This window comes from Callorhinchus milii, unplaced genomic scaffold (genome assembly GCF_018977255.1).
Source record: "Callorhinchus milii isolate IMCB2004 unplaced genomic scaffold, IMCB_Cmil_1.0 Scaffold118, whole genome shotgun sequence".
NCBI classification, from domain to species: domain Eukaryota; kingdom Metazoa; phylum Chordata; class Chondrichthyes; order Chimaeriformes; family Callorhinchidae; genus Callorhinchus; species Callorhinchus milii.
In genome coordinates, this window is record NW_024704859.1 from 100,686 (window position 1) to 119,359 (window position 18,674).

The following is an 18,674-nucleotide window of genomic DNA, read 5'->3' on the forward strand; positions in this document are numbered from 1 at the left end:
CAACAGGGGATTGTCGGCAGAGGAACCTTCACTACCAATTTTCCTATATGGCCGGTTAAGAAACCGGACGGATCCTGGCGGTTGACGATTGACTACCGAAAGTTCAACCAAGTCACGCCTCCATGCTCCCCCGTTGTCAGTCAGTGAGAATCAAAATGTCCTGGCTGAAGTTCCGGTCAACGTCACGATTTTCTCTACATTGGATATCTCCAATGGATTTTGCCGTAGACCCTTGGACCAACGCGATCAGCATAAATTCGCGTTTACCTTCATCAATACACGTGGACATGCTTGCCTCAAGGGTTTCATAATTCCCCCACCATATTTCACAAAGCGGGTTGCGTCGATTTTACAACAGTGCCCCCAAACAACCACGGGATATATTATACAGCACGTCGATGACATCTTGATTCCATCAACCACTGAGAGTGAACACCAAATTCTTCTGGCTTCCGTATTCCGAACTTTACAACGTGCAGGGTTGAAAATTAACCCAAAAAAGATTCAATTAGCGCAGCCATCTGTGAACTTTCTTGAGTTTACCTTAAGCCCTGAGGGCCGAACACCCGATCAGCACAAGATTCAGATTATCCAACGGTTGCCTCTGCCTCAGATACGAGCGGGTGTTTATTCCTCAATTTGCGGTGCTGGCCAAACATTTATATGCTCTGGTCCTGGCGAGGAGTCGACCAGCTCTATGTGGAGGGACGTCCATACTCAGGCTTTCACCAGGCTCAAGCAGGCCGTCATCCAAGTCTCCTTTTTGATCAACCCTGACCCAGCACAACCCTTTCATTTCGAGGTGGCTGGCACCTAGCACATTATCGCCGCGGTTTTGATGTAGATGGTACAGCAAAAGCTCCTGTATTTTTGCGTATTGCGTATTTTTCTCGAATTTTGACTGGGGTCGAGCAGCGATTTACCCCCTCCAGCGACACATCTTGGCCGTTGTTATGGATATTCAGAATTTCACATATATCATTGGGTTTCAGAAGACTCCGTTGCAGCTTTTACTGAAGCCCGGGGACACTTTGATTTCCTCGCAACGATTAAGTCGCTGGACATTGACGATGTCTACTACGGCGAAAACCATCATGTTGTTTCCCCAGATGTTACTGACGCCCGGAGAACTATTGGGTATCCAATCCCCACCCCCCCCCCCCCTCCGCTATCCTTTCCCTCCTCGCATATCAGTCAAAAAACGATCCCCGATGGCCAAGATGTTCATATTGACGGCTCATCTTTCCATGTTAATGGCAAGACACACACTGCTTTTGCGGTTTGCCTCCCCAAAAATGTTTTACAACACTCCCTAAAAGTCCATTCGTCACGGTATGCCGAGCTCCCTGTCTTAGCTGTAGCCTTCCGGGCAACAGCGGACACTCTTTCCAACGTTTGGTCTGACAGTGCATACGTCGTTAATACGGTGCATACGTTGTTTCCCCTTTATGTATCCCGGAATTTTTCCACATCAGAGAGAAAACCCCTGTGCCACACTCAATTGCTCTAAGTAATTTGGCATTGTCTCCAGCAGCGATCGATGCTCCTCATATTGAAAAGTTGAAGAGACATCCCGTGATTATCCTCATGCCGAGGGCAACAGTCAAGCTGATAGCTGCGCTACTGGGGCTGCCATGACGGTACCGGTGTGGACAATGCCTCACGGGACTGTCAGCGCTATCATGCTTACCCCAGATTTGTCCCTGGACCAAATACAGAAGACATTTACGCGGTACACCGAAACCATTCAGTGGCTCCTGCAGGACGACCCCACAACTCCGGCACCGGCCTACTCCTGGGTTTCCCAAGTGTCCCTCGCACTACCCTCTCATTCGGTTATCGAGCCACTCCTCGTCGACAGGAACACACACGTTTCTGTTTGCGTGCTCCCCTCATCATCCGAGTCCCTTTTTCAGTTATATAACTCTGACCCGGCCGGCGGATATTTCTGTACCACCACGTATCACAAAGTCTCCTCCGCGGCGTGTTCGCCAGATACGAAAGAGGACAAACATCGGCTCATCAGTCCCTCATTGGTGTGCTTGCAATACAATGCTACCCACTCCTCTCGCAAATCCTGCCTCACCCCAGCGCCACCACCGGAGAGTCCCTGGACGCATGTCCAGATTGGTTATATAGGTCCCCTCCCCACTACTATGAATGCCCTTGTAATAATAGATAAATTCACAAAGTGGGTGGAAGCCATCCCCACAAAAAATTGCGCCGTGGTCACCACGGCAAAGATTTTATTAAGTGAGTTGATCACCAGCTGGGGATTACTAATTGTGGTGGATAGTGATCAGGGAAGCCATTTTACGGGGGCAGTGATACAAAAATTTATGCTGATTATGGGGGCAGATCAAAAATTTCGCATTCCCTTTCACCCCCAATCATCAAGGAATGTGGAAAGGAGCAACCGCACCATTAAAATCATGTTAAAAACGTATTGTGGCGATCACCCCACTCAATGGAACAAGGCCTTGCCCCAATGTAGTCCTGTAGCTCAGTGGTTAGAGCACTCGCTTTGCAAGCGAGAGACCTGAGTTCAATTTCAGGCAGAGGGCGAAACCTTGGGCAAGTTTCCTTACTCCACACGCCTAATAATAATCCCTCCAAAACCAAAAACAATAATAAATTGGTCATTTTCAATCTACGACTGTTTGTGGGACATTGCTGTGCGCAATTGGCTGCTGCGTTCGCCCACAATTATACCGTCAATTCACTTTACAGTGTGTTCTGTGAAGCGCTTTTGGACGTCCTCCCGACGTGAAAAGCGCTATATCAAATGCAAGGATTATTATTGTTATTAATGTTTAATGACGATTCGCGCCACCAGACATGCCTTCACGAATATTAGTCCCACCGGGCAATGACTGGAACACTGATGAGACCCCCAGAAAACTTAACTTACAAGGTGGGTTCGTTCCTCTCACGTTCTAACCCCAAGGAGAAATTAGCCTCCAAGGAGGGGTGAATGAGGATTGGATGAAGAAAACCGTTGAGTGCATCAATCACACAAAAAAGTATGTAGCGCAACAGCTGGGAAAAAAACAGGCAACAAATGCAGAAGTAGTATGACTCTAAGGTAAATCCACAGGAATACGAAACAGGCAAGGATGTCATGGTAAGGAAATTGGGAAAAGGAGCACCATTTGACCACATATTTAAAAGTCCATTTGAAATCATAGAACAAATGGGACCGGCAGTTTACCCAATAAAGGATTTGGACAAACAGACAGCACCCAGGTGGTACCATGTAAAGCAGTTGAAACTGATATCAGACGAATGAACTACTGAGAAACATATACTATGCTTTATCCACAGGGACTGACTAAGGAACAATGGGGGTGTGGATCGGCGATGATATTTGGCTTGAGGAGATAGTTAGGTGTGTGAGTAAACATCACTTGGTGACCCCTCATATTATTCGGTAGCAAGGTGGGGAATATTAGCATAAGGGTGCAGAATTAACATACTTACAATGGGTCAACAGCGGTGTGAGGTCATGGAACATACGCAATCAGTACAAGGAAAGAGGGTTGAAGGAAACATTATTGGATATCTTAATAACAGTTTGCGAACGACTGATAAGAGATTGGAGGAAGGTATAGAGGGAGTGGGATGAGAGTATAAAGTCAGCGAGAACAAAGAACGAAAAACAGAAGGAAAAGATCGGAGAAGCACGAGGGAAGACTTGATGAAAGATCACAAAGCTTGAATACCCAGACAAGGCAGATTGGAAACTCGGCTGATGAACGTCCCGACCAGCGGTAGTATTGCTTTATTGTAATCCCTCCATGGTGTAACTTTATGGAACTAGTAAAGCTTGGCTTCACAGATTTTGCCTAAACGGAATGCTGGGTGACTTTTCTTGATATCCAACAGTCCTTTCAAATGTGTCTACCCCAAATATCTATCTAAGAGTTGGACTTCCACTATGTTGGTGCTTTGCAGTCCTATTGATGGATGAGAAGGTTTCATCACCTTTTTACGTCCTCCAAAAGGTGAAAGACAAAATGTAAGTGAATATTATTGTTAGTTGATACTTGATAAAAACAAATCATGTGTTTCCAACCCATTCAATGTACCAAGATTGATTTCAATGAAAAATTGAAATGTTGAAATATCTCAAAGGGCTTTATAGCATATTGTGTAAACTATGGTTATTTTGAAACCTTTGTCAACATGTTGTGAATATAGGAATTGTGGGGCCATGTACCAAAGAGGTTCCACTTCATCAATCACCTACTCCTTCACCTCACTTTTCAAGCCCAAACCATTCTCTCCTACCACTCCAAATGCTCGGAGATGGTGGGCTTCCAAAATTCAGAGTAGGCCCTCTGCTGCTTCTGGCATTACTTATAGCCATCCTTCCCCTCCTGCCTCTCAAAAATTGTCCTCCACCATCGCTATGTATAATAATAATAATAATCCTTGCATTTGCATCTCATCACTTCTTCGAGACATCACAAACATTGTCACAAGATACACTGTGAAGTGAATTGATGTGTATTTTGTGGGCGAAGCGTGGCAGAAAATTGCGCACCGAAGTATCCCACAAGCAGTCTTGGATTAAGTGATTAAGATAAAGTGAAAAAATTGTTACAATGATTGTTTATTTTAAAGGCATTATTCCCACCGGAAAATCATTCAGGCCATCGACTAATAAACGGGTATCGACTTACTGATAGGTGAAAAGATACTTGTTAAGAAAGGAAACTCGCTCAACAATTTGCTTTGCCGGCCATCGAACGCTGGTCCCTTCCACCAGCTTTGTTATTTTGTCTCGTTGAGACTCCTTGAATAAATGCCTCCAATACGGTTTTCACTCTGTCAAAATCACCAATAAAATTCTCCTTTTCTGCCACCAAGTCTCACACTACCTACTTGTCCTCATTGATTTCACTGTCGCATTTGATATTGCAGACTATTCGCTTTCTTCCTTGACAGTTTGCTCTTATATGCACATCACAGTCTGTCGTTGACTGACTTGATTGACACCTATCCCAGCGTCTCAACTTCTCTGTCAATGACATCTTCTCCCTTCCCTGGATCGACAAATGTGGTGTTTCCAGGGGCAGCATGCTCGGTCCTCTCCACTATAATTTATACACCTATTGTTATTGCATGCTGCACCAATTTGGTGCTATTGTGATGCATGGGGTTTACATTCACATGTGTGCTGATGGCACCCACTCAATCTCTCTAAATCGGTGGGTTTTCAAATGGTTGTGTGTGAAATGCAACAATATCAATCAGCACGCTGCTTACAGACAATTGTGGACCTGCAGATCAGTGGTCAAAGCATTCTCCTTGAAAGCGAGATCCGGGTTCAATTCCCAGCAGGGCGAAAAATTGGGCAAGTTTCCTAACGACACACAGCTCCGTTTGCCCAGCAATAAGTAGGAATCCGGTTGTTTTTGGATTGGCGCATCGCAGCTTAATAATTCCTTCAACAAAATTATGATAAATTGGTCCTTCAATCCACTACAGTTTGTGTGGAAAATGCTGTGGGCAATTTACTGTCGCGTAGACTGCAGCAAACTTCCATTCTGCCGATCAAGTTAGATATATTTTGTCCCAAGAACTAAACTGATTATCTTAGACAGGGAAAGGTAAACTGCGAACAGTGCTGTAATGTGCACATATTACTGAATCTGTTTCCTTTTTAATTGGATTATGTCTTTACATTTCATAAACACATTTTGCAGCTCTTTATGCTATTTTAATGTTGCCCAAATTCAGTACAGCTGTATGCTGCATTTTGTATTTGTAAGCTTAGTATTACCTAACATAAGAATAAAGACTGCTGAAATGGTTGACGGTGTTCAAGGGAGATGCGTCACCCGGTCCCTGCGGAATGCAACCTGGGTTATTGCGGAAACTAAAGATGTTAAAAAGGAATTTGACAACCGGCAAATAAGAGAATTTTAAGCAAAATAAAAGCCGACTGTAATCAAGGTACAGTAGTTGCATGGATATAGAACTGCCTGCGAGACCGAGAGCAGGTAATGGTAGTGAACAATTCTTTTTTCTGACTGGAGGGAGGTGTTGCAGTGTTGTACCCCAGGGCTCGGTATTGGGTCCACTGCTCTTCTGTATCTTTATAAATGACATGTATTGTGAAAACGGAGTACAATTTCCTAGTTTACTGAGCTAAGGACAGCAGCAAACCGTCAGGAGGATATTAGCAGATTTCAATAGGACACAGACAGACAGGTGATATGGCCAGGCAAGTGGCAGATGACGTTTCATGTGGAGTAATGCGAAGTGATGAACTTTGGGCGGAGAATGAAGAGAGGCAAAGTAAGCTAAATTGCAAAGTCTTAAAGGGGGTGAAGGAACACAGATACCTGCAGTTCATGTCAACAAATCTTTGAAGTTGGCAGCCAGGTAGGTAAAGCAGTTTTGAAAACGCATATGGGATGCATGATTTATAAATAGGGATATAGAATACAAAAAATAGGAGGTTATGATGAACTTTTATAAAATACTGGTAAGGCAACAGCTTGAGTATTGTCTTCAGTTCGGAGTACCACAGTTTATGAAGGTTGCCAAGGCGTTGGAGAAGATGCAAAGGAGATTTACCAGAATGGTTCGAGAAATGAGGGACTTCAGTTATGAGGCCAGTCTAGGGACGCCAGGATTATTCTTATTGGAGCAGCGAAGCTTAAGCTGAGAGTTAATAGAAGTTTTCAAAATTATGAGTGGAATCAGAAAGATGGACAACGGGAAAATATTTGCACTGGCGTTTTGGTCGGCAAACAGAGTACAGCGATATAAAATAGTTTTTAATTGAAGCAGATGGTAAGTGAGGAGATATTTTTAACTCACCGAGTTGTTCGGATCTGAAATTAATGGCCTGAAACGATGGGAGAAGCCGTTTCAATAGTAATTTTTACGAGGAATGCAGATAACGTTTCGTGGAGGATACGTTTGAAGGGCTATAGACAGAGAACGGGGGTGTCATATTGACTAGATTACCTAATTTCATAGGACCGAGACAGACACGATGGTCTGGATGGCCTGCTTTTGTACCATGCTGTTCTATGATTCATTCAATCTATATTCAAAATGTTTTTGTTGTTAATTTGGGTACATTGTAGTTTCCCAGTTTCTGGATCAATTTGCCTTAGATGTTACACACCAATGTAAAGATCCTGTAAAGTCTAACTTAAGGCAAGATTTGCTATTTCTAAAAGGTATTGGAGATTTGTGTTGTCGTATTCTGCGTTTTCAGTCAATCTGTTCGAGAACGATAGTTATCTGATGTGTTGTAATGTACACGTATAAACTATGTATTTTTTGGTGCCACAACATCTGTAATTCACTATTTATTTAAGCTCCAATCCGCTGACAGGACGATTACAAGCTATGTGTGAAATTAGGCATAGAATTTCACATCAGGCTTTAGGCTTGAAGCAATTTAATTTATTAAGACTGTGGATGGGGTAACTTTTCTGAATTAAGGGATTTGCTTTGATTCTGGTATGAAACACACAGCTTCAATGTGTTTTGTGGCGTTATCACTTCATCCTCCAATAACAGATTTGCTTTTTTTTTTTTGTTTACTGGTGTATACTCCTTAGGCGCTGCCATTTCTGCTGCCCATGATTTACCGCTTTAACGGTAGCTGGTCAGACAATATTATTCTTCGACGCTCAAATAATATTGGAAAAAATACTGTTGTTTATCGGCTTGTTAGGTTTGTGTGTTTAATGCAGTTCAGCAATATATCAGGTTCCACCGAGATTTGAACTCGGATCGCTGGATTCAGAGTCCAGAGTGCTCACCATTACACCATGGAACCTGTGGCTCAAAACCGATGAAATTATATTAATTTGAAGACACAATCGTTTAGAAATAACAAATTGAGATTGAAAAGCAGGAATACACTGAAGAGTCGCAAAGGATTACCTGTTTGCCTCTTAAAATTTGTTATGGAATCGGCTGAAATCAAATAAAAAGGAAGAGATCATTCACCTCAGCAGGTGGAATGAGAAGAGGCGTTTGCTTCTAGGTCTTTATTTCAATTGCAAGTGCTCTGTAACAAGTTAAACTGGGCTTTTCTCTGCAGAGGGCAAGAAACAATCAATCTGTCAGAAGTGGGATTCGAACCCACGCCTCCAATGGAGACTGCGACCTGAACGCAGCGCCTTAGACCGCTCGGCCATTCTGACACAAGAATTTAGTGGACACCATCCAAACTTAGCTGCTGATTGGCCCATCAACAGCTGTACGAAAAAAAACAGATGAAAAGAAAGCAGTGCAGTTTTTTCCCCAGAATATTGGTACCACGTGGGATGGTGGAGGCGTGGGTTCGAATCCCACTTCTAACAGATTGAAAGGTTTTTGCCCTCTTCAGAGATAGCCCAGTTTAACTTGTTACAAAGCCCTTCTAATTGAAATGAACACTCAGTAGCAAACACCAATTCGGTGATCTATTGGGAATAGTTTTCAACCCCTGATAATAACCACCGCTCAGCTGCCCATAGTTACCATATTTTTTCCGACCCTCTGCTGCTGTTCATTTGGACACAATAGTTGTAGCGGTTTGAGTTTATGTTTCGAATTAAAGATAACTTCTAAACTGGGACACACTTGAGCAGCTATTTGTCGACAATGTGGGAGGCGTTTAGGAATATTTTGAATGGATGAAAGTAGTTTTCAATTTTATGCCTTTACCACGAAAGCTCAGATGCCTCAAGTGCTGCTCAGTGATTTTGAGTGTAAGAAAATAAAGCGTCTTCTTCGGGCTCCACAACACAAGTTGGTCGTCGACTGGAAATAAAACCTACAGGATATTAATGCAGTCTCTTTCTTCCTTTCCATTTGGCAAGAAATACGAACTTGTCTGACCATCATAAAACACGTTTTCTTTAATGCTGCGTTGTGTGGCGCAACGACGGCTCAGGGAAAAGCATTCCCATCAGAGAATCCAACCCCATTCCAAGCACATGGCGCCATCAGCAACAGAAACTGACATTTATATATCGCTGTTTATACAAAATAGGATATCTGAGTGCATAAATTTGGATCAGTACACACTACCAGGAACGAACTGGCATTACCTTCTTCAACTGTACCACATACCATAGGCTATGTAGTTGTGTTTTGTGGATCCCAATCGCAGAATATACCAAAATGTCGTCTGAAACTCTGATACAGGCAGTGCCTTCCAACAGCTGATCGCAAGCCTCGGAGCATGTTCTTCGACCTTGATTGATTTGTGGGCCAATAAGTACATGTTGGGATGCTCTACATCGTTCACCTGGTGGAAACTGCTTGGATTATGTTCTCGCCTATTTGATGTTGAACAGTGTTGAGGAATTTAAGCGATAAATTTCTGTTATCTGCCATCCAGTTAGTGAGGACTCAAACTCGCACTTGTCCCATGTTTAAATAGTGACTTTCCTCATTGGGTCTTGGAAGTGAAACTGATCTCCTTTGAGCTGAACCAGCCCCAGAGTGACAAGCTAGAAAGAGGAGTGCCGGAATTTACGCAACCCACAAGGCGGTCAATTTATCCAGTATCTGAGTCAAGCGGATACACACTATTCCAATGCGTGGTAACCACACGCCAATCTATTTGGCTCATGGGTCAGACGTGGAGCTCAGACTCTTTGCTAGAGGCAGGAATTGATCCAATTCAGCTCCAGTCAACCCTGTAATCGTAAGCCCTATCCGGTGTTGCGAGCTGCATAGGCATCAAGAAGGCTTGCCAGACAGTTTGCTAAATGACACGCCTTGTGGATTTAGTTGGATGTACTACATAGTTGCCGCAAGTCACGGTCTTGAAAACCTTGTCTCATGCCAGCTTTCGGCGGATAATCGTTTGAATTAGCAATACGGGAAGCGTTCCTCCAGAGAGATGGAGAGAGAGGGGAGACTGCGAGAGAGAGAGAGAGAGAGGCAGAGAGAGAGAATAAAGCTTTAGTAATGCAAAGATTATTAATATGCGTGGTCCTGTAGCTCAGTGGTTAGAGCACTCGCTTTGCAAGTGAGAGACCGGAGTTCAATTCCCGGCAGAGGGCGAAACCTTGGGCAAGTTTCCTTACTCCACACGGCTAATAATAATCCCTCCAAAAACCAACACCAATAATTAATTGGTCATTTTCAATCTACGACTGTTTGTGGGACATTGCTGTGCGCAATTGGCTGCCGCGTTCGCCCACAAACATACAGTCAATTCACTTTGCAGTATGTTCTGTGAAGCGCTTTGGGACGTCCTCCCGACGTGAAAAGCGCTATATCAAATGCAAGGATTATTATTATTATTATTATTAATATTGACTAGAAATCTGATAGGTATTGGCTGTAATGAACATGGCTGCTACCTCACAAACACACTTGATTAGTTATTCCTGGTCATTGCTCCCAATAATCAAATGCAATAAATTGCTCCCGACGGCTTCATTGCTGAGTAATATATTCGAAACTCTCACTGATCTTATCAAAAGAAAGTCAGAGAATAATTTTATTCACAAAGTTATTTTAATAAAATTTCGAATAACCCAAACAAAACCGGTTTAAAACAGCATATGTAAAGCAGAGAATTCAAAGTAAAATATATTTTCTGATATTTTTTGTGAAATAACTGATATGACGCCTCCGCTGTATTAATATACAGGGACTGAGAATGACGGCACTAATGGCGCAGGTAGGATGGGCCCCGAAGGTTTGCCATGTGAATAAATAATATTGCCTCACAAAGCCACAGCTCAGACTGTTTGTTGGTGACGCTATCTTCGCCAGACAAAGACGGGCTGCTGTTTTACGATGGCCTTTCCAGCAATCTACGAGATAAGAGCAATTTATTACCCGATTCTTGCACTAGCTGGTGTTCCAGGTATGTTTTTTAGAGATTGGTAAACAGGTACCGAATTCAGAAGCTTTTTTATGGGGAACATATCTGTCCTGAAATATTTTGTTTGAGTTGTTCTGTTTTTCCTATTTGGTGGATTAATCATTGTGTTAAGAAATGTCAACTTTGGTACAACGCTGCTCAAAGCAGCAGAACGTTTCAATATATCTCATCTGATTTACTGTGCAAATGTATTTTGTGGATGTGGATGTATCACTGTCTATTTTGTAGGCGAAAAGAGTCGCCAATGCGCCCCAGGAACATCCTCAGACTTGGGCAAGGGAAACTCCCTGTAAACTCAAATGGAATGTCGGCACCTCGGACAATATAACACATCCCAAAGTCTGCATTGGAGCGTCACCTTAGGCTAATGATCCCAGATGAGCCGAAGATGTGCTTGAACGCCAACATTGTGACACAGAGAAAGGAGTTCTACCAGTGCCACTCGCTGACACAAAGCCGAATAGTTCCATACATGGACAGCATAGGAATTGGTAACATATCTGCAGGATTTAGGGAACTTGAGATAACTGACCATGTCCATGTGGAATTGTTAACAAACGAAAGAGCAATATTAGCATGTCCCGATGTGTGTGCCAACTGAGACAGATTGACATCTTTATAGATTAATTATGATTTGAGGGATATGAATACAACCGAGTCTGAAAGTTGTGGCATGAGAACCCACATTGGAATTTGACCTCATAACAATAATCTCTGGCCGTGGGAATGCTTTATTATCATAGGTGCTCATCAGCAGATAGGGCAAACAACGCTGACCAGCATAAGTGGTTAAGTATCTGTTAAGTATTGCACTGGTATTCCGGAAGATAGGTTGCCCCTTTGTCCTCGTCAACAATATTTCCCAAATGACATTGGTCTTAATTGCGTGAACGGTGGACTTTGCTGTTGACAAATTTAATGAGAGATTCTCTAAAGAAAGACTGCAATTTACAGTCAATCTGTAAACAAATTCAAAGAATGTATTTCAATGCTATTTCTTTCTCAGAATTCCCGGATATTAATCCTGGGATCTCGGGATTCCGCTTCGGTAAAACGCCTGGAGACTCTGCCTGGCGAAGGCAAAATTCTCTCCCAGAGTCAATAATAATAATAATAATAATAATAATCCTTGCATTTGATATAGCGCTTTTCACGTCGGGAGGACGTCCCAAAGCGCTTCACAGAATATACTGTAAAGTGAATTGACTGTATATTTGTGGGCGAACGCGGCAGACAATTGCGCACAGCAATGTCCCACAAACAGTCGTAGATTGAAAATGACCAATTTATTATTGTTTGGGGTTTTGGAGGGATTATTATTAGGCGTGTGGAGTAAGGAAACTTGCCCAAGGTTTCGCCCTGCCTGGAATTGAACCCAGGTGTCTTGCTTGCAAAGCAAGTGCTCTAACCACTGAGCTACAGGACTCCACTGATTAACTGAATAACTGCCTGAATAACACTGAATAACTGCCTAATCTTCTATTCCTCGCAACCCCAGTAACACAGCGGGTTGATAAAAGAGTGTCAAAAATAAATCGTGGAACAATATGTATATTAATAGTAATCCTTGGATTTGATATAGCGTCTTATCAAGTCTTCCAGGTGTCACAAAGCGCTTCAAAGAATACGCTATAGAATGAGCTGACGGCATATTTCGCAACACAGAAAGAGAGAGATGCAAACATTGCCGCAAAATTAAAACAAAATTTATATGCTGTGAAGTGAGGTATATATTCTTTGCTGTCTGGAACCGTGTGTTAAAATTGACCAAACCTGTCGTGCGAACTTCTGATCATGAATCTGATTTCAATGAAAAGGTGTGAAACTACTTAACCAATAAACTTATATGTTTCCCTTTCAGTGAACGTTTTGGCAATTGTAATCCTGTCCTTGGGAAGTTGCGGTCTTTCTCAAATTCGTCACTGTCTACCTGGTGGCCATGGCAGCGGTGGATCTAATGGTTATTATCAATAATGTGATGCTGAATCGCATTAATCATACCTATTTCCATTTTAGCTTCTTGTACTACACTCCTGTGTGTAAGTTACGAACTGATCTGCTGACTTCAGACACTCGATGTTCTATCTGGCTGACAGTCACCTTAACCTTTGATCGCTATGTCGCAGTTTGTTGTCAGAAAATAAAAAAACAGATATTGCTGCGTGAAACCGGCCAATTTTGTTATAAGAACAATATGTGTGCTCAGCTGTGCGCACTGCGTTCCAGTTTATTTTATGTTGATTCCTCGTGTCATAGCTAATCATGCCCCGAAATATTGCACTTCAAAACCCAATTACTACACTTCCGTATATTGGACAGCATACGCATGGTGGATACGTGTGTTCAATCGTGTACTTGTATCGGTTTTCATTATCCTTATCAATGCTCTGACTGTCAGCCACATTTTAGTAGCCAGCAGAGGCCGCGGGAGAATCCGAGGAGACAGTAGTGGTTTTAAACACAATGATCCTGAGATGAGGAAAGGAAGTAAATCCATCATTTTGCTCTTTGTTATATCCGGCAGTTTTGTAATTTTGTTGATGACAAATGTTTCAATGGTCAATTGCAAACTATACTTATGAAAATGAATACAATAGCGTTCGGAATATCGTTTAACAGACAGGATTAATGCTTCAGCTTTTGAGCTCATGTGCAAACAGGTGCATCTACGCGGTGACTCATAGCAAGTTTAGAGAGGAAATGATGAATATTCTTACATATCCATTTGCTTTGTTTGTTGAATGGGTTAAAACATTACTATTATTCGGAGAGATTGATTATCAAAGGTCGACGTAAGACGAGCGTTACATGCTGTTTCGTTTCTTTTATCCAAACTCTTCGAATCTATCCGACAATGCAAAAGAACATATTATTTTCACAACATGTAGTTTTTAGATGTTTAGAGAGTTGAAAAGCAATTGGAAACATCATGACATAGGAGGCATTTTCAAATGATATTAGCTGCTGAAGTCTTGTTCGATTTCAATGGTAAAAGAAAAAAATATTGTTCACTTACATCGCATTATCCGACGAGAAGATTGAGATCCTTGAGAAAACGTTCAAGCAACGATTTAACTGTTATGTAGCAGTGCATTTACAACCATTAAATCCGTTTGATCCCCAATTTTACGCTTCATTGGAGTTTCAAGTTTCACAGAGTTCGATTGTTTCCTATTCAAATTTGAGAAATGAAGTTTCTTTCTGGAAAACTGAACGTGCAAAATCCGAGACAAGTAGTCTGAAGACAACATTTCTATGCAGCTTTTAGTAAGAACAACAACAACAACAAGATTCCATTTATAAAGCGCCTTTCACGTCAGGAGGACGTCCCAAGGCGCTGCACAGTTGGGTCATGACCCGAGCATTGGGGGGAAATGGTCAGGGTGAGGGGAGGGAAGGGAGGGAGCGAGGAGGGGGGAAATGGTCAGGGTGAGGGGAGGGAAGGGAGGGAGCGAGGAGGGGGAAGAGAGTCGAGAGGGGAGCTGAAGGCTCGGTCAAAGAGAACATGAGTAGCCCAAAAACAAAGCACTGTCGGTAATGAGAACGAATTATTGACGATGTTATAAATATGTTATCCATATTGATATACAATCGTGATATACAAACGCTGACTATCACCAGCTCAGTTGATAAACATCAAACAATCTTAACTCCAATGTCATGACATTGAAATTACCTGTAAAATTCCAACATTGATTTTTTGAGTAAATTCAGTTGCGTTGTGTAAGTGTTATTTATCTGAATTGTGAATCAATAAACCAAATCTGGATGGCACCTTCACTCGTTTATCTTTTGCAATCGTCCAGAAACTGAGTGTTTGACAAGACACAGAACCAGTTGCGCAGAGGAATGAGCCTTACTAATCCTCCAGATGTGAAAGGTGAAATATAAATTAAATTTTTGTGTCGCTTTTTAAAGATCAACATGCTCCATTCGTATTACAGTATGATATTCTCGTCTTGTATGATAGATCTCAGGTACCAAACTGAGCTAAGATGTGTTTCCAATTTATTCAGTAAAATATTAATTTCGAAATGCTTTCACTCTTACCGTTAAATCGGAGCATTTGAATCAGCACCAGCATTTTCTCAAATATTTGATCTGTTATTTAAACTAATCTCTCACTGAACCCACTTATCACAAGCATTGCCTCCTCATAAACAATACATGTCTTTATATCTGTACGAGTTAGAGACATTCCACTGCACTGCCCGGAAAACAAAGAGAATGCAAGGTAATCCCTAAATACACCATTTCCTGTCCTACACAGTCTTAATTCTAGGATCGACGCAATGATCGGCTCGCTATTTTCACTAATTGCTAATGTGATATTTACACAGCCGTATATACAGTTCTTACCGTGTTCTTCTAGTGAAATTTGTCAGTAGCACATGTGAATTGAAAGACACAACAGAAGACATCGGGGATATTCCTTTGAACCCGATGTGGTGATCCCAAAATGTGAATCTGCTGGACTGGTCAAACCATTCAGTTATGCGGATTATGAAACCACCCTGCGTGAGCGACGCAAAATATTTGAAAGAATTTTGCAGCTTGTGTAGGTGGGAGCAACAACAACAGCAAAAATATTATATTTGTGTGCCGCCTTTCACGTCGGGACGGCGTCCCAAGGTGCTGGACAGAGTACAGGATTTCAGATTGGGGTTGGGGGAAAGGAGGGGAAGGGAAGAGGGATGGCCAATTGCATGGCAGAAGAGGAGGGTCTTGAGGCGGTAATGGAAGAAGGCTAAGGAGGGGGCGAAGCGGAGTGACTCGGGAATGGATTTCCAGTGGTTGGGGGCAAGGTGGCTGAAGGTTCTCCAATCAAAATTGGGGCGGTGGAGATGGGTTCACGGTGTTTCGTGCGCGGGAGAACACATGGTGCAGATTTCTGGATTATCTGTGGCCTGTGGAGGGAGTAGTTGGGAAGGCCGACAAGCAGGGCGTTTGTATAGTCGAGCCTGCAGGTGATGAAGGTATGAACAAGAGTTTCAGCGGCCTAAAGGTTGAGATAATTGCGGAGTCGGGCGATATTATGGAGGTGAGGGAAGGCAGAGCGTGACATGGGTTGAATTTGGGGGAGAAAAGAAAGTTGAGCGTCGAACAAGATAATAATTCCTGACTGGCATGGAGAATGATGCTGCCAGAACTTGAGATGCTGAGTCGCTGGCGCGAGCCAATCACGAGGATCTCAGTCTTGTTCACATTCAACAGTAGGAAATTTGCCCCCATCCAGTAAATGATATGCGACTGGCAGTCTGTCAAACCCAAATCTCTAGCTTGCCCCCTATGGGGTTCAAATAGCAACAGAGGAAAATATTCCTATTCCTGCATTAGTCGCAATTTTATATATATATAATGTTGCTTTGACAATATATTTTGAGATTATCCAAAACTGGAAAAACACACGATGCGCCTTACTGAATCAAAAGGTCCTCAGGATTGTAGATGCAAGAAAAATATTCTGAATTGTTCGTTAATTTGAAATTTATACACCTTTTTCAGCACTAACTCTCCTTCATATAAAGACGCATTCTTTCTCTCACACACGCTTCCTCTCCCTCACACACCCATTCAGACACACATTTTCTCCTATTAGTGAGGTATCAAATCGCTTCAGAGGCTATAGTGAAAAGTGTATTGACTCTGTATTTTGTGGCAAAACGGAACAATGAATCACGTAAAACAATGTCATACAAACAGTTCTGTGTTCCGTGATCAAATTTTTGTTGCATTGTTTTATTTTCCAAAGCAAATAATGCTCTAGTCAAGTAATATTCGGGTTCCTACTTACTGCATGCTAAACAGAGGAGTGTATGTGAAGTAAGGAAAATTACCTAATGTTTTGCCCTGTCCATCCCGCGAGTCGAACCAGGTACATTTCTCATTTGGTGCGGAGGCTCTCACCTATAAGCGAAAGGATCCATTGATTGCCCGTCTCCAAGCTTTGGTTGCTGACATCCGCATCCTGTCCTACACTAATTCATCTCTGCAACATTGACCGGCTCCACCAATGCCTCATTCGCATAATCTGCACAACCACGCTCGACGGAGTTAATTCCCAGGTTGTGTGTGTTCCCCAAACTACTGTAACAATATTTAGAAAACTGTAGCTGGTGGGCGCTGCTACCTCAGGCTCCGTTACCCTATCGCGCCAAGTCACGATAGTCTCCACTGTCTCCCCATCACCAGAGGCTTCAGTTCAAAATCTCCGTCCCCACTTTAAAGGCCATCCACGGACTTGCACCTGCTTTCACCTGTGACCATCTAACTCTCATTAGTGCGTTTCAAGCAACAACAGGAATGCACGCATCTATGCTCCTTTGTCTGTGAGCATGTCAGTGTAGAGAAGCAGTGAGAGGGTTAACATCAACAATAATAACAACAGAATTACACTCATAGAGCGCGTTTTAACTCGGGAGGTCGTCCCAAAGTGCGGAGCACTCAGTTGTTCAGCCCGAGCTTATGGGAGGGATGTTGCAGGGCTGAGGGAAGGCACAAAGGTGGGAGGGCTACCGATTGCACAATCGAAGAGCAGGGTCTTGAGATCGGCCTTGAAGGAGGCAATGAAGTAATCGAGGTGAAGGACCTGGGGATATAGTTCCAGAGTGTGGGGGCAGAGAAGCTGATAGCCCGGCCAACGATGGTAGGCTGGTTCGGGCGGGAGACATGGAGCATGCCGGAGCCCGCTCAACAAAGGGAGTGGGCAGGTTGTTAGGATTCGCCAGGGCAAAGATATGACAACAAGACAACAACAACAAGATTCCATGAGTAAGATGCGTGAGTAAGGAGATTGCCCCCTGAGTGGTGAGGCAGTGGCGAAGTCTGGCAACGTTGTGTTGGTGGTGGAAGGCAGTGCCATTCTTGACGAGGAAGTTGGGGAGGAATTAAAGAAAAGTGCCCCAGAAAAGCACAAAGTTCAGCTCCATGTCAAATAGACAACCCAGGTTCCTGACTGGCCTAATCAGGTTCGGCGTCCGAGATTCGAGGCGCTGGCGTCAGCGAAACAGGAGTGTCTGCATCTTGATTAAGTTGAGTTGGAGAACGTTGTTCCGCGTCCATGGTTGAGTCGGACTGGCAGTCGGTAAGGATGCCAGTAGTCGTGGACTTCAGGGTGGAGGCGGAGAAATAGAGTTGGGTGTCATTGGCATACATGTGGAAATGTACCCCATGTCTGCGGATTATGTTACCAAGGGGGAACATGTAGAGGGTGAATAGGAGGGGATCCTGAGGGACCGTGCACGAGATAGTGAGGGGCTTGGAGGAGAAGCCGTTTGCAGAGACGAAGTGGAGGCGCTGTGAAAGTTAGGAACTGAACCAGTCAAGGACAGATCTTTGAAAGTTGAGGTGGGAGGAGAGGCGGTGGCGGAGGATTTAGTGCTCCACAGTGTCAAAGGCTGAGGAGAGGTCGAGGAAGACTTGGCGGCAGAGGGAGCCCTGGTGTCACATGGTCAGGACGTCATTTGTGACCTTGACCCGGTCTGTTTATGTGCTGTGGGCAGCAAGGGAACACGATTGGTGGGGCTCATGGCGATAGTGGGAGGAGAGGAAAGATCGAAGCTGGGCGGAGACAGCGCTCTAAAGCACCATAGACAGAAAAGGATGGTGGGAGTTGGGACGGTAGCTGAATAGGTGTGATGGGTCAAGGACAGTTTACTTTAAGGTGGGGGTGATAGTGCTGTAATGAGGTTAGTAGCAACAGTGCCAGCTGACAGGGTGAACGTGCGCAATACAGGCGTCCGGTTCAACCCTCACCTGTCCTTCCACCCCACATCCGATGCTGAATCAGGACAGTCTACCTCCAGCA

General features: G+C 43.4%; 2 non-coding genes across 2 annotated transcripts; both read right to left on the reverse strand.

Annotated features, from left to right (window-relative positions):
- Positions 1-7,738: 7,738 nt before the first annotated feature.
- Positions 7,739-7,810, reverse strand: trnaq-cug. The gene has a single exon. It is a non-coding gene; the product is annotated as a tRNA-Gln (tRNA).
- A 287-nt stretch (positions 7,811-8,097) lies between these two features.
- trnal-cag lies at positions 8,098-8,180 on the reverse strand. Its single transcript has one exon. It is a non-coding gene; the product is annotated as a tRNA-Leu (tRNA).
- Between the last annotated feature and the right edge of the window lie 10,494 nt (positions 8,181-18,674).